This window comes from Schistocerca gregaria, chromosome 5 (genome assembly GCF_023897955.1).
Source record: "Schistocerca gregaria isolate iqSchGreg1 chromosome 5, iqSchGreg1.2, whole genome shotgun sequence".
Taxonomy (NCBI): Eukaryota; Metazoa; Arthropoda; class Insecta; order Orthoptera; family Acrididae; genus Schistocerca; species Schistocerca gregaria.
In genome coordinates, this window is record NC_064924.1 from 319904012 (window position 1) to 319920035 (window position 16024).

Here is a 16024-nt window from a genome sequence, read left to right on the forward strand (position 1 = left end):
CACTTTTTTACAAGGCAGGTTAGTTTGAGTTCACGAATCATTTATAGTGGATAGATATGCAAGGTGTGTGTCACAAATTTATGGATGCTCTTCAAAAGTCATCATCATCATCATCATCATTTAAGACTGATTATGCCTTTCAGCGTTCAGTCTGGAGCATAGCCCCCTTATAAAATTCCTCCATGATCCCCTATTCAGTGCTAACATTGGTGCCTCTTCTGATGTTAAACCTATTACTTCAAAATCTTTCTTAACCGAATCCAGGTACCTTCTCCTTGGTCTGCCCCGACTCCTCCTACCTTCTACTGCTGAACCCATGAGTCTCTTGGGTAACCTTGCTTCTCCCATGTGTGTAACATGACCCCACCATCTAAGCCTGTTCCCCCTGACTGCTACATCTATAGAGTTCATTCCCAGTTTTTCTTTGATTTCCTCATTGTGGACACCCTCCTGCCATTGTTCCCATCTACTAGTACCCGCAATCATCCTAGCTACTTTCATATCCGTAACCTCAACCTTGTTGATAAGGTAACCTGAATCCACCCAGTTTTCACTCCCATACAACAAATTTGGTCGAAAGATTGAGCGGTGCACAGGTAACTTAGTCTTGGTACTGACTTCCTTCTTGCAGAAGAAAGTAGATCGTAGCTGAGCGCTCACTGCATTGGTTTTGCTACACCTTGCTTCCAGTTCTTTCACTATGTTGCCATCCTGTGAGAATATGCATCCTAAGTACTTGAAACCGTCCACCTGTTCTAACTTTGTTCCTCCTACTTGGCACTCAATCCATTTATATTTATTTCTCACTGACATTACTTTTGTTTTGGAGATGCTAATCTTCATACCATAGTCCTTACATTTCTGATCTAGCTCTGAAATATTACTTTGCAAACTTTCAATTGAATCTGCCATCACAACTAAGTCATCCGCATATGCAAGACTGCTTATTTTGTGTTCACATATCTTAATCTCACCCAGCCAGTCTATTGTTTTCAACATATGATCCATAAATAATATGAACAACAGTGGAGACAGGTTGCAGCCTTGTCTTACCCCTGATAATACTCTGAACCATGAACTCAATTTACCGTCAACTCTAACTGCTGCCTGACTATCCATGTAAAGACCTTTAATTGCTTGCAAAAGTTTGCCTCCTATTCCATAATCTCATAGAACAGACAATAACTTCATCCTAGGAACCCGGTCATATGCCTTTTCTAGATCTATAAAGCATAGATACAGTTCCCTGTTCCACTCATAACACTTCTCCGTTATTTGCCGTAAGCTAAAGATCTGGTCCTGACAACCTCTAAGAGACCTAAACCCACATTGCTTTTCATCCAATTGGTCCTCAACTAATACTCGCACTTTCCTTTCAACAATACCTGAGAAGATTTTACCCACAATGCTGATTAAAGAGATACCTCTGTAGTTGTTACAATATTTTCTGTTTCCATGTTTAAAGATTGGTGTGATTACTGCTTTTGTCCAGTCTGATGGAACCTGTCCCAGCTCCCAGGCCATTTCAATTATCCTGTGTAGCCATTTAAGACCTGACGTTCCACTGTATTTGATGAGTTCCGACTTAATTTCATCCACCCCAGCTGCTTTATTGCACTGCAATCTATTGACCATTTTCTCCACTTCCTCAAATGTGATCCTATTTCCATCATCATTCCTATCCCATTCTACCTCAAAATCTGAAACATTACCGATTGTATTTTCACTTACGTTGAGCAACTCTTCAAAATATTCCCTCCATCTGCCCAAGGCATCCACAGGATTCACCAGCAGTTTTCCTGGCCTGTCCAAAATACTTGTCATTTCCTTCTTACCTCCCTTTCGAAGACTGCTAATTACACTCCAGAATGGTTTCCCAGCAGCTTGAACCAATGTCTCCAACCTGTTTCCAAAGTCTTCCCAAGATTTCTTCTTGGATGCTGCAATTATCTGTTTGGCTTTGTTTCTTTCTTCAACATAACTTTCTCTCATTTTTGATACGCCTTCTTTTTCCTTTTACAGGCTGCCTTGACTGTGTCATTCCACAAAGCTGTTTGCTTTATCCTACTTTTACACACTACTGTTCCAAGACATTCTTTAGCCACTTGTAGTACTGTGTCCCTGTACCTTGTCCATTCCTTTTCCAGTGACTGTAATTGACTACATTCAACTAACTGGTACCTTTCTGAGATCGCTGTTATGTACTTGTGCCTGATTTCCTTATCCTGAAGTTTCTCCACTCTTATCCTCCTACATATGGACCAGACCTCCTGCACTTTTGGCCTCACAATCCCAATTTCACTGCAGATTAAATAATGATCAGTGTCATCAAAGAATACACTGTGTCCCTCACAGCCTTCCTGAATTCCTGATCTGTTATTATATAGTCAATGACAGATCTGGTTCCCCTGCCTTGCCAAGTATACCGGTGAATGTTCTTATGTTTAAAAAAGGAGTTTGTGATTACTAAGCCCATACTGGCACAGAAATCCAAGTGTTGTTTCCCATTCCTGTTGGCCTCCATATCGTCTCCAAATTTACCCATAACCTTTTCATACCCTTCTGTTCGATTTCCAATCCTGGCATTAAAATCACCCATGAGCAGAACACTGTCCTTGTCCTTTACTCTAACAACTACATCACTGAGTGCCTCATAAAAACTATCCTTCTTATCTTGATCTGTCCCTTTACAATGCGAATATACTGATACGATCCTAATTTTCTTGCTAGACACTGTTTAATCTATCCACCTCAGTCGTTCGTTTACGTACCTTACTGCAACTACGCTGGGTTACATTTCTATCCTGATGTAAAGCCCTACGCCCCATTGTGCTATTCCTGCTTTGACTCCTGACAGGTAGACCTTGTATTCTCCCACTTCCTCTTCTTTCTCACCTCTTACCCAAATGCCACTAACAGCTAAAACGTCCAGCCCCATCTTACTTGCAGCCTCTGCCAGCTCTACCTTCTTCCCAGAGTAGCCCCCATTGATATTAATAGCTCCCCATCTCATTACCATTTGTTTGCCAAGTCATATCTTTGGAGTCCCTGGTTTGTCAGTTAGAGGTGGGACTCCGTCACCTCCAAAGGTCCGAGGCATTTTGCTCTGATTGTTGCCAGCATCATATTTAAAGTATTGGGGAAGCAGGTTGCTAGCCTTACTTGCCCCGAGTTCCATTGGGTTTTACCCTAACGGCTGAGGGACTAACCAGTGGATTTGGTAGTCTTTGCCGTATGAGCACAAAGGTGACCACGACTCAGAATATGTCTGAGATGCCCAGCCTTATTCCAACGTAACTGGTATCCCGACTGTCGGGACCACTTACTTGGCCACTCATACGTTGCCCGTGGTTCATGAACTAGGACATGACTACAGGAACCCACACCATGAACCACTCTTCAAAAGTGATATCAAGTTTTCATGAATTTCCAGTTTTTTTTTTCCGAGTTCTTGAGCATTTTATATTGACTGAGTTGTTTTCGACCAACTAATAAGCCCAAGGAATATCACGTTCCAGCCACAAGTTTAGATGTACTTGCCTTCGGTCTGACAAGAATATGAGATGTGTTCGATGAATGTGTGCATGTGTTATGTACTTTAGAAGAAGGCTTGTGGCTGAAAGCTCACTTGTTTAGCAGTCTTTTTCTTGTGCTTGTCTGTGACTCAGCATCTCCTCTATACCGAGAGTAGCAGTCTATCCTTTTCATAATATTGTCATTATTCCATACTGAAATTTCCATTGTCTTCTTTCTGTTTCATAATCAGCTGCTACATGCAACCGAAAGTTAAAACTGTGATAAGACCTATAGGTAGTGTATGTATCTGCCAAAGTCACATTTCCCAACACTTTGTCCCAACAAATCTTACTAATAGATTCATTTTGCAGAGAGATCTTTAATTCAGTGTGTGTTTGCTTTATTGCATGAGTAATGTTTTTTATGTTTTAAAATTTAAACTTGGGATTTTTAATGTTACGTGTGTGTTCAGTCTGCGGTGTTTGCGAATTCGTGAGATAAAATAATGATGTTTCTGTTATGTTGCCAGTCTCGTGCTGTGTTAGCTGACAGAAGCAAACCAAGCAACTGCCATGTTGATTTGTTTGTGAAGCTAGCATATTGTATTTCTCAGTTTTCTTATTTATACTAATTTATTTTGAAAGTTTGTAGTTTAAGTGATAAACTGAATTAAAGATCTTTCTGAAATGTGTCATTTTTCATATTGTTTATTGTGCCAAAGTATTGAAAAATGTGACATCAGTGTATGAACATGTTACCACCAATTTTTAAGTGCTTCATGTAGTAGGCTGAATAGGTTGTTACAACAAATTAATAGCTTATCATATACTAATGCACATTTTGCCTTCCTTAATTCATTTGTTTATATATGAAATCAGCTTGTCTCCGCATCTGTCCTGCCAAATGGTCTATGGCCGTTTCATTAAAATTTGGATGGTTCAGTAGTTATTTTTCAAGCTCATGCTCCAAATTTTTGCATCTGAAATTACTCACTGAGTTAATGCTGTGCTGTCTTCAGAGTCACAGTATGTTCTAGTTATTTATAAGAGAATAAGACTCACTAGAACCCAGGCAGAATACACGCTTGAAACAACTTACTAACAATGCTAAAGGGACATTTACGGTGTGCACATTTCCTCTATTCATTTGTGAAACTCCTGCTTGGTAGTGACACGTAATTTCATGGCATTCTACTGCTCTCTTGGTGAGACATTTACCGCAGATAGAATTGCCATGACCGGAACAAAAAACTGTTTAAAATGTTGTCAAAACATTAATACTGAGCATCAGTTAATGACACATCAAAGCATAATAGTGATATACGGAGACAGGGATTTGATGGCAAAGTTTCAGCCACTCTGTTCATTCCCTTTTGATGTAAGCAGTGGAACGTGAAAATCGAATGGAAGTTGCTAGGACACTCTTGGGCTCTGTTAGTTGAGCCTTTTTGAAGTGTATAAGAGGTATGCCCCACAGAAGCCATGCTCCCATGGCTCTATTACATAATGCTAATGGGCATTTCAGGTTGCAGCCTTAAGACTAGCTACTACCTGTTTGAGAAACATCAGTCGATATCAACGGTTTCAAAAAGTTGTGTTTCAATATGCGTGTGGGAAATAGCCTAAATGTGTGAGATAATTTAAATTTTGTAATCAATATTCTTAATACTGTTTGCAACATTGTTGCAAAATAAGAATAAGATATTTTCTTAGATGTTGGGTGTTAGAGACTGGGCAAAAATTCAGTTTGGATAAGGCTGGGATGGGAAATGACCATAGTTTTTCAAAGGAATTGCCCTGGTGTACACCTTGCATGATTAGAGATCATGAGAAATCTAACTCTGGATTGACAAAATGGCATGTGAGCCATATTCTTCCTGGCTGAGAGGTCAATGCCTTAAGCACCATGCCTCCCTGCTCTGTGAATTAACAAAGTCCAGTACAAGATAAAAGGAAAATAACTACTGCCACCTACCTGGCATGGTCTTAATTGAATGTTCTGTTTGGATATTACTATGTCCTTTGAAATACATTTTTCTTTCTAATACATTTATATAAGTCACATGGGTATTTAAATAAATGAAAAACAGAAATATGTTTGTAAAAATAGGGAAACTAAAACCTTGAGAGACAGGTAAAATGAACTAACATAAGGCTTGGTGAGAGAGAAATGATGGGCAGAATGATAGAATGAGGTCACACACACACACACACACACACACACACACACACACACACACACACACACACACACACACAAAGAAGAAATGGTAACAAGGGGAGCACGGAAAAAGCTATATTTTGTTAAAATTACCATAACTGTCACTTGAGATTATCTTTCCATTTATCACAGGATGATAAAACTGTTTTGAATGGCACTGGTTCTTTAATCACTGGTCTTAATCTCTAATACATCCAGTGCCTGCAGACACCAACGGGTCACCAACATTTGCCCTAAAATATTTTGTAATACTTTCATATATATAGCCACGCACCTTCGTCTTCCAAAGATGTATCTTTGTATAGACAGACTGGATGTCATAGGAGTAGTAGTTTTCATGGCAATCAGCAAAAATATGGCCTCTGTTGAGGTTCAATTTGATTGTGGCTGTGAATGTCTAGGTGAAATAGAGGTAATTGTCAGATTTTTTCCCCATTACCCGATTGTGCCATGACAGTTTTTGTCATTCAAGGAAAGTCATTGCACAGTAATGTGGAAATACCCAGATCAAGCAATATCAGTTGAAGGCAGCTACTGAGTATGGAGTGGAATGTCTATGGTTTTGGGTCACAGGTTATGAACAAAAATAGTCTTGTGCAGTACTTTTAAAAATATTATCTGAAAACTGTCTTGAACAGATAGACAACCCACACATGATGGAATTATTTTAGGCCTTGTAGCCATCAGAGGTAATCAGAAAGTTTCCGTTTGAAGGCCTTGCAGTTCAGAATCAGTATGCCAATCAGGCAGAATCACTGTGAGTATTGAATTGATCATCTTAACAATACACCAGGTTGAAGATATATGTTGCAGCAACATCATCAAATGCAAATTTTTTGATCGCCATTTCAACAAACAAGCCTGATCTTACCACCTGGGCCATTATAGAAACAGGGATGAATCATTATGATTTCATCATAGTGACAATGGTTACTAAAATAAGTCAGTCAAAAAGGCTAGAAGAGTATTTTTGCTAGAAAGAGCAGATAAGCAGTTGTTAGTATCCTGCTTAGAGAATCATTGGAGATCATTTAGTTTCAGTATGATGGATGTAGAGGAATTATGGACAATTGAAACAGATTGTTTATCATCTTGTGGAGAAGTACATTCCAGGTAAGAGTATTAAGGACAGAAAAATCTCACAATGGTGTAATAAAAAGATTGATGCACAAAGCATACAGCTACTACCACTGTCATTCCTTAGTGATGGATCTTGCTGAGAGCCTGAACGCTTCTATCCAGTCATTTGTTGACCACTCTGATGTGGCAGTAGAAGATAGCAAAAGGAAAGCTGAAGTTTCACTTTTAAGAGATCATTCACACTGGAGGATCATATAAACATACCATCATTTGACCATTGCACAGGCTTCTATACGGAGGACATAGTCATAAACATTCCTGGCGTAGAGGAGCAACTTAAGCAGTTGAAAACAAATAAGAATAAGGTGTCAGGTCCAGATGGAATCCCAATTTGGTTTTACAAAGAGTACTCTACCACATTGGCCCCTTATTTTGCTTGCACTTATCGTGAGTCTCTCACCCAGTGCAAAGTCCCAAGTGACTGGAAAAAAGGGCAGGTGACTCCTATACATAGGAAGGGTAAAAGAACGGGCCTTCAAAATCAGACTAACATACATAAAATTGGTTTTCTGCAGAATTCGTAAACAAATTCTGAGTTTAAATATGATAAATTTTTTTGAGAGTGAATAGATTTTGTCCACAAATCAGAGCTGGTTTAAAAAGTGTCTCTTGTGTGAAACTCATTTTGTCTTTTTCTCATACAATACCCTGCACACTATGGATTAAGGGCATGTTCAAATACGGCATTAATAGTGTGTTATGTTTGACACAGTCAAGCCAATTAAATGTCTAGGAGTAATGTAGCAAAGTAATATGAAATGGAATGAGGATATAAGGCATGTATTAGGGAAGGCAAATGATTGACTTTAGTTTATTTGGAGAATTTTAGGAAAGTGTGATTCATCTGTAAATGAGACCACGTATAGAACACTAGTGCGGCCCTTTCTTGAGTAGTGCTTGAGTGTTTGGGATCCCGATCAGGTTGGACTAAAGGAAGACACGAAGAGATTCAGAAGCAGGCTGCTAAATTTGCTACCTGTGGGTTTGATCAACAAGCAAGTATTACGGAGATGCTTCAGGAACTGAAATGGGAATCCCTGGAAGGAAGACAATGTTCTTTTTGAGGAACACTGTTGAGAAAATTTAGAGAACTGGCATTTGAAGCTGACTTCAGAATAATACTACTCTTTCCAACATACATTTGCTTAAGTACCACAGAGATAAGAGAAATTAGGGCTCATAAGGGGGTATATAGACAGTTATTTTATCCTCATTCTATTTGCAAGTGGAACAAGAAAGGAAATGGATAGTAAAGGTACAAGGAACTCTCTGCCCCACACTGTACAGTAGCTTACATAGTTTGTATGTAGTTGTAGATGCAGAAATCTGTAAAGGTGTTCTCAAATGGTACTTCACAAATTGGACAAAAATCTCAAATTTGATGTCTGGTACATCATAGCAGAAATGGTGTAAAAACTGTATGAGGGCACTGAATAGATATTGCAGTCTGTGAAGGGAGATGATAATCTACTAGTCATGGGCATCTAGAACACCGTAGTAGAGGAGGAAATAGAAGAGAGAGTTACATAGAAATATGGGTTCAGGAGAAGCAATTTTAGCTACTAATAGAGAATACACGGTTCGAAAATCACAAGAGAAGGAGATATACATGAAAATGCCCTGGAGGTGCAGGAAGATTCCAGTTGGATTACGTCATGGTCAGGCAAAGGTTCTAAAATTGCATAGTGGATTGTGAGGTAGGAGCAGTTATATACTTGGATCACAATTTAGTAATGATGAAGAGTAGGTTGAAGTATGAGAGACTTATCTGGAAGAAACAATGTGCAAAGAAGTGGGATACTGAAGTACGTAGGGATTATGAGATGTATTTGAAGTGTGGTCTGTCACTGAGATATAGAGCGACTTTTGATCTGTCAGAGTGTACAATGTGTCTGCGTCCAGAGGTGGAGCACTGACCTAAGTAACACTGGCAGAAGAATACATCCATGTTGTCACAAGGACATATGATTGTGCAGACGTACATAAGCTCCTGTGATCACAGCACTGCATACGGTTGATGCCAGTGGATGCCATGTCAGCTGCAGGCGGCTTCACTGTACACAGTACCTCACCTTTTATTTGCAAACAGCCTCCAAGGTGAGGTAGTGGCCATTTGTGACCCACCAAACCTATACTGACATGTGGGTCTGAATATGCTGGGGCCCAGCCCTGTTTGTGCCACAATAAGAGCTACTCTAAGGTGAAGAAGTTGTCATAGGACAGGAAGTCATTGCTGGCTTTATCAAACAAGCCACTAGACTGATGACAAGTATATTTTAAAAAACCACTATATTAAAAAAACACTTAAATTTTAACAACCACCTGTAGCATTGCATTTCAAACATATCCTGTTTCTTCTGTTTCACCTTTTCAATGGTCATATTGCAAACTTAAATTTTTGGGACATAAGTGTCTGTTCTGAGCTGTTGATAGACATCATTCCATTTTATTCCACTGAAAAAACTTTCTTATATTCTGGGAGCCTGTGTCAAGAAAGTGCAGCTATATTGTACTACTTGGTGTTTCAATATGGTATTATTGATAACTTAAAAAAAATATATATATAGATTTTTTGCACCATACACAGTTCTTGACATCTTTGGAACATTGCTGATGGCATTAGTCCCAATTAAAAGCTTGCTGACTTTTTCTATCAATCATTTATATTGCTAATAATTAGCAAAAAAAAATTTTTAGCTAGTATAAGGTAGTTCCTGTACATTACATTGCATGACCCATTTTGAGGGGCATGAGCATTGCATGTCCCAGAACACAAACTTTTTCATAATGGACTTTTCTTTGTTAAGCTGTCAATAACAGCATTGTAAAATACGAAGTAGTATAAAATACTTGCACTTCCTTGTCACGGGCTCATGGCCTATTATTGTCCTCTGTGATTGAGTCCTTTGTCACCCTTGTTTTTATTTTTCAAAGTTTAGCTCTCTTGTTTCACTTGCATTTTTTAAAAATTTAGATTTTTTTCTCTTTTTATGTCTCTCCTAGTTATTTTTGTTTTGTTTATTCTTAACAAAATTGTGTACTGAGCACCAACAGTCATACAATGATCATTAACTATTTTGTCAGATGGGGAATGTTTTCAGTGGACTCTGCCATCATTATCTGTGCTTCGTGTACCTCTATTACTAGTGTGAAATCTTCACTCACTTGCTTCAGCACCTCTTGAGTATAGCATACATGTACATCCGTTTTATGTATTTATTATTGTGTACTCTCCCCTGCCTCCTATCCGTGACTTTCAATGATTACTTACCATATTTTGTCAATTCTGAATTATTTATTTATATGTCCACTTCATATATTCCGTCATCAGAATTTGAATGAAATGTGCCAGTCCAGGTTCACTGTATGTAACTTCACAAATGCTGTTGGAAAAGCATAGTTTACTTAGCTTTGTCTGTCTGTTTGTAGCAATAACCATACTGATTGTACTCCAGTACCTTCATAAATACTCTTGAGGTGCTATAGTTTACCCATATTTTTGTATCTGTGTGTAGTGATAACAAAACTAATCATACTCTAGCACCTCTCCAGCTTTTGTGTACACTGTTCTGTCCATTACCTGAAACTAGATATGCTAATCTGATTGTCTATTGATGTGATTAGTAGTCCCTGCTGAAGAAAGCATGGTACCTCTCACATTTTCCAACTTTTCTTTGGTTAGTGGTATATTGAGGAACTTCAAGAGTCTCATGTGAGCTGCAGAATGCTTTAATTGAAGCCTGATATAGTGCCTCTGATTGATAGATTGTATTCTGCATATTTGATGTTCTTGTTGTTCTTGAAACACTCATTGAAATTATTTTATAACTTACAAAGTAATTAATAAATACCATTTACCTTGTTGGAGCTAATCAAATTCAAATCATTGGATTGGGTGCTCTTTAATGTCATTCTCTTTCTAAGAGTCTCCCATGCCAGTGTACAGTCCCTTTTATCAGCTTTCATTATTTTTTCATCTTTTTGCTCTTTCTCTTGTACATTCCAACCTGTATTTTTTATGTTACTTAATTGCTAGTCATTTCTCTGATTTTTTCTGGTGCTAAGATGAGAAAATTTCTTGGGATGGCACACACTTCAAAAATTCAACAGAATCTTATTTCTCTCATTTTAGCAATGATGAGTCAATGTTATCTGCAAATATTGCCAAAGGACAGTCAATCAAAGCTATTGGAGGTTTATAAATAGCCTGCTCCTTCATTTTCACAATTAAGAAATGTGGCCGATTTCAGACATAGCTTTACTTTTCATGGAAGTTACCCACCTAAACAGTGTCACAAAATTGCAGCCACATATAAAACTGTCGCGGAAGGGCGCTACAGTATATGGTATCGGGTGATCACGAATAATATGGGTGTGAAGCAAGAGTGTGGTACAGTTAACATGAAGAACTGACTATGAAGTTTGTGCAAGCTAGGTGACACATTTGTTGTTTGTTGACATGAATTACTCAGCCGTATTGGGACAATGACAAAACGATCCTCATTTAAATTTACATTGACAGTTAACCATTTAAAGATCCATTGAAGAACCTCAAGATTGAGACAATTTATTCTCTTACTATGTGATATGTGTTAACCAGCATTTGGACAATACAGGAAAAGCTCATCTCATCGTAGAGTGTGCCATTATATAAGAAGTTATGAAATGCATGGTGTTGACCATGGTAGTTGTGTATGGTGGTCTTGGGTCATATGAAAGTTCGAACTGTGAATGGGGGGGAGGGGGGTGACTGATGGGTCAAAGAAGAATGCAGCCTGCATATCCTTTTGCTGTCCACTCAAGCTGAATAGAAGGGGGACGTGTTTTAACTGAGGCTATCTGCAGAGCTGAACTTGTGACTAGCATCTTTAAAGACCAGTATTATTTCATGTGGGAGGGTGTAGTGAATTCTTGTAATTTGTATGAGTGAGCAGAAGAAAACTGCCACAGCACATCAGTATGAGGGTATAAAAAATATGTGGTTTCAGTATGTGGTGTGAAATTAGCAATAATTATCCCAAAGGGACAGAAGTTATACCTTCAAAACTGTCACATGTGGTTAATGCCTGACAGAGCTCCTGAACAATTCCTTTCCTATAGACTGGAATGATCATGGAAGTTATGTAGCATATCCAGTTGGATTTTGAGACCTAAATCCATTTGATTTCTTCTCAAGGAGCCATCTGAAATTCCTAATTCATGAGGTTTGGATGTCAGGCATCAATCTATGGCAAAGACTGCAGCATGCCTCTGACACTACACAAAAGGACATAGACCGGAAGGATTGTGTTCAGTCATACTTCCTGCAAGATTCACAGTTTGCTGTACACACCATTGCCTTTATTCTGATCAATACTTATGGAACACCATTGTAGCTGAAGAAGTTTTGTTTGTTTCTATATTAGTTTCAGTTTTTACACTTAAATTGTATTTATCTGATTTGACTAAGATGTAACTCAATGTTTGTTGTTTGCATTTTAGTACTGTATACCTGCTCCTTAAAACGAACTCCAGGAAGAAAGAAAAATAGAAATTTTAGTACAGTTCCTTCTCAGTTTTCTTTTATAATTCCATCTAGTCATGATTCCCGGTAATGGTTGAAGAAAAGAGAGATAAATGGATACTGTCCTTGATCGCAGTCACACATGCAGATCATTGTGTGACAGTTCATGACTTGCCTTACAATCTTCAGCATAGCCCACTACATCTTGGACAAGCTGTGCTGTTAGGATTGCCAAGTGTCCCATACAGTAAGGGATTTCCTGTATTTCAAGATTACAAAAATTATCTCATACAGACGTTGAAAGAGACGATCTCATATATAATATTTTTCTGCTAATTTGTCTTGATTTGTCTAACTCATTTTACAATTAACGATGCTTTATGTAGATGAGCCAATACTAACTGCAGCTCCAAAGCAGTGGCAATTTTGCTTAGACAGTAGACGTTAACCATCAGTGATTGACAGTCAGTATTAGTTGTTTGTCGTATGAATATGATTAACTCTTAGTAAAAATATCTAATTCACCTCCTAGGTGAGTTGAGCACCTGTGTGTTTATCTACAGACATGAGAAAAGAAATATCTGTGGGCAACAAGTGTCAATAATTACTTGTCTGAGGCAAAATGTGAAACATATACAGGTGTATGGACTGTTTTCTTTTGAAATTTTCATGACAACAAGAAACTGTGTACCATAGCAAAAGAAGTATATGAATGTGATTTTGCCAGAGATTAGCCTCATGATGGAATGATATATGTTAATGTTTAACTCTTTAGTATTTGTATTCAAAGCTAATAACACAGTATTTTACAATTAACTGATTAACATACATTATCCATTTTCTATATTGTGAATGCCTGATAGAAAACAGCTGTTCAGAGTAAAAATTTGGAGTTATTATTGGTGTCCCATATTGGATGTTGTAGAAGTTGGGGAACTTTATGTGCAGTCCTGCTGCTCTTTCCTCCTGGATCATGCAGTAGAATTGCATTGTAGGAATGGAATCTGTTAACAGGGCATACATTAGATAAAATGAATTGGGTGTAAAGGAATCTGTGTCTAAAAATTTCATAGGCAGGGAAATTTTCTCTTTTTCTCAATAGTGATATTTGCAGTTTAATGAGGAGAAGTTTCTGTGGATGCGTGCCACAAAGAAATAAGGCACTATAGAAATTACTCAAGGTTGACAAGTTTTAACTGTTCCATAAAAAAAGTCTTTTCCATGTATTTAACCATCTGTTATATTGCTTCACCTCATCCACAATCACTTATGTCTGATGTAGAGTTGACTGAGTCACACTGGCAAAATAAGCTGTAGTTTGTAAGATGTGTTGTAATGGGTTGTTCCATTATTTTTACCACAAGATTTTATGAGACATGATGGGGAAGTTTTGAGTTTTGGAAATAATTTTTATCTGTCATCATCAGTTTTGAAGTAGACCCCATTAGGTAAACAGTTAGCTTTTTTTCCAATCCCCTAAACACGTCTGTAATTTGATCTTTGAGACAACTTTTAGTTCTTTGGGAATACATTTGTAACCTCCTTTATGCTTTGATTTAAGGTTTTCTTTATTTTTGGGACCAGGATAAGTCAAATGTTGCCATCCCTGATGAATATGAAGGCTGGTGCATTAAAGCATTTTTCCCCCAAAAACTCATGAACAAGTAGTGAAGTGTAAGCAGGTGAATTATTGTGGTGCAAAAACCATGAATTGTTTCACCATAAATCAAGGCCCTCTCGCCCTATGCAACCTGATTGCTGAATGCAGATGGCATTGAACTTGTAAGTAGTACCCAGTAAGCAGTAATCTGATTGCTGAATGAATATGGCATTGAACTTGTAAGTAGTACCCAGTAAGCAGTAGTAATCATCTGACTATCTGGCAAGAATTCATTGTGCACGATAGTGTTAAAATCAAAGAACACAGTTTACATTTAAGTGCTCTTGTTGAGCTTTTTTTGTTCTTGATCAGGCAGAATGCTTGCACTGATACGTTTCAGCATAGTTTTGAAGTCATATCCATAAACCATTTTCACCACCTGCAATGATATGTTTCTGTAGATCTGCAAAGTTACTGACTTCGAAATTCAACAGTTTTGTTACAAATTTTGCTGTCGCTTGTTTCATACCAAAAACATATGAAAAAATTTCTCCATAAGTGACTTCTCTGTGATCCTTCAATTGTTCATAAATACTTCTTTCATTTTTGCCACAGTTTCAGTGTTTTATGATGTACAGGGTGCTCATTATCATAAGTGTCCTCAAAGCTGTCTTCCAAATGCTTATACCATTTACAGAACCATGTTTTACTTGTAGTTGACTCACCAAATGCAATATTTAACATTTCTGAAACTCTGTTGCTCCTTATTCTATTCTTAGATTAAAATTTAATGCAAAATTTATGATCAAGTTTTGTACAAAATAAATGTCACCAATACTACCAAAACACGTAAACTTTTTGACGGCTGACACCAGACTCAATATTTGTCATAATATCCTATTTATGGAGGAGGACTTGCTAGTAGTTACTGAGCATGCAATGTGCAGTCATTTGTAAGCTGTGGTTCACATCAGTGCTAGTGATGCCTGTCACTTGGTTTCTGAGGCATCCTCAGTTCATACGGATGGCTGGAGGAAGTGGTGGAAACTGCTGGCCTTGCACACGGGGTGCAAGCCGAGCTCACAATTTGCAGCATTGTTCCCAGAATGAGAGGGGTCATTTAGTTTGGAGCCAAGTGGAGGGTCTGTTACTGTCTTGGCTCCAGATTTCTGAACCTGTGTTATTGGGTGGAGAGCTGTAGGTCTCCTCTTGACAAGTCAAGGGTGCACTACACAAAGGAAGCAGCCACTCTGATAACAGAGTACTTTAGGGTGCACTTGAAAGTTTTGTAGGCTAGGTGATAGTTTGAGGACTTTTGATTAATACTCATCAGTCAGCATGCAGATAATGAAATGGGATCAGGTTGAGAGTAAAAATGCCTTGACTGTCAAAATTTTATGAGTAAATTGTCAAAGTATTTGTAACAAAGTTCATGAATTTACTGCCTTTCAGGAAATTTGTCATGCTCAAATTATTCTCAGGGCCAAGAACTGGCTGAAACCTGAAGTAGAAAGTTCTGTAATATTTAGCTAGTCATGGAGTATACATCGGAAAGACAGATTAGATGTCATAGGAGAGGGAGTGTTTTGCAGTTGACAAAAATATGGTCTCCAATGAGGTCTGTTTTGAGTATGACTGTGAAGTTATCAGGATTCGAATAACAGGTCTAAGTGAAATAATGTTAATTTGGATGTCTTAATCAGCCACCTGATTCTGCAGTTTAGGAGTCATTCAAAGAAAGTCTACGCTCAGCAGAGCAGAAATACCCGTCTCATTCAGTGTTAGTTGCAGGTGACTTCGACCTGCCGAGGATAGAATGGAATATCTGTGGATTCATTTTAGAGTTTACGGACAGGCAGTCTTGCAAAGTAAATTTGAAACCATTTTATGAAACCACCTTGAACATCCAATTTGACAGCCCACATGAAATGGGGATATTTTGGACCCTGTATCTACAAACAGGTCTGACCCTACCTTTTCAGTGTCGTCAATATGGAGACAGGGATTAGTCGTTATAATTTCATTATAGCAATGGTGGTTTCTTA

The 16024-nt window shown here is 38.1% G+C and overlaps 1 protein-coding gene across 1 annotated transcript in view; it reads left to right on the plus strand.

Annotated features, from left to right (window-relative positions):
* Nucleotides 1-16024, plus strand: part of LOC126271956 (unconventional myosin-Ie-like) — a 379140-nt gene that overhangs the window by 77356 nt on the left and 285760 nt on the right. The gene's annotated exons all lie outside the window — the stretch shown is intronic.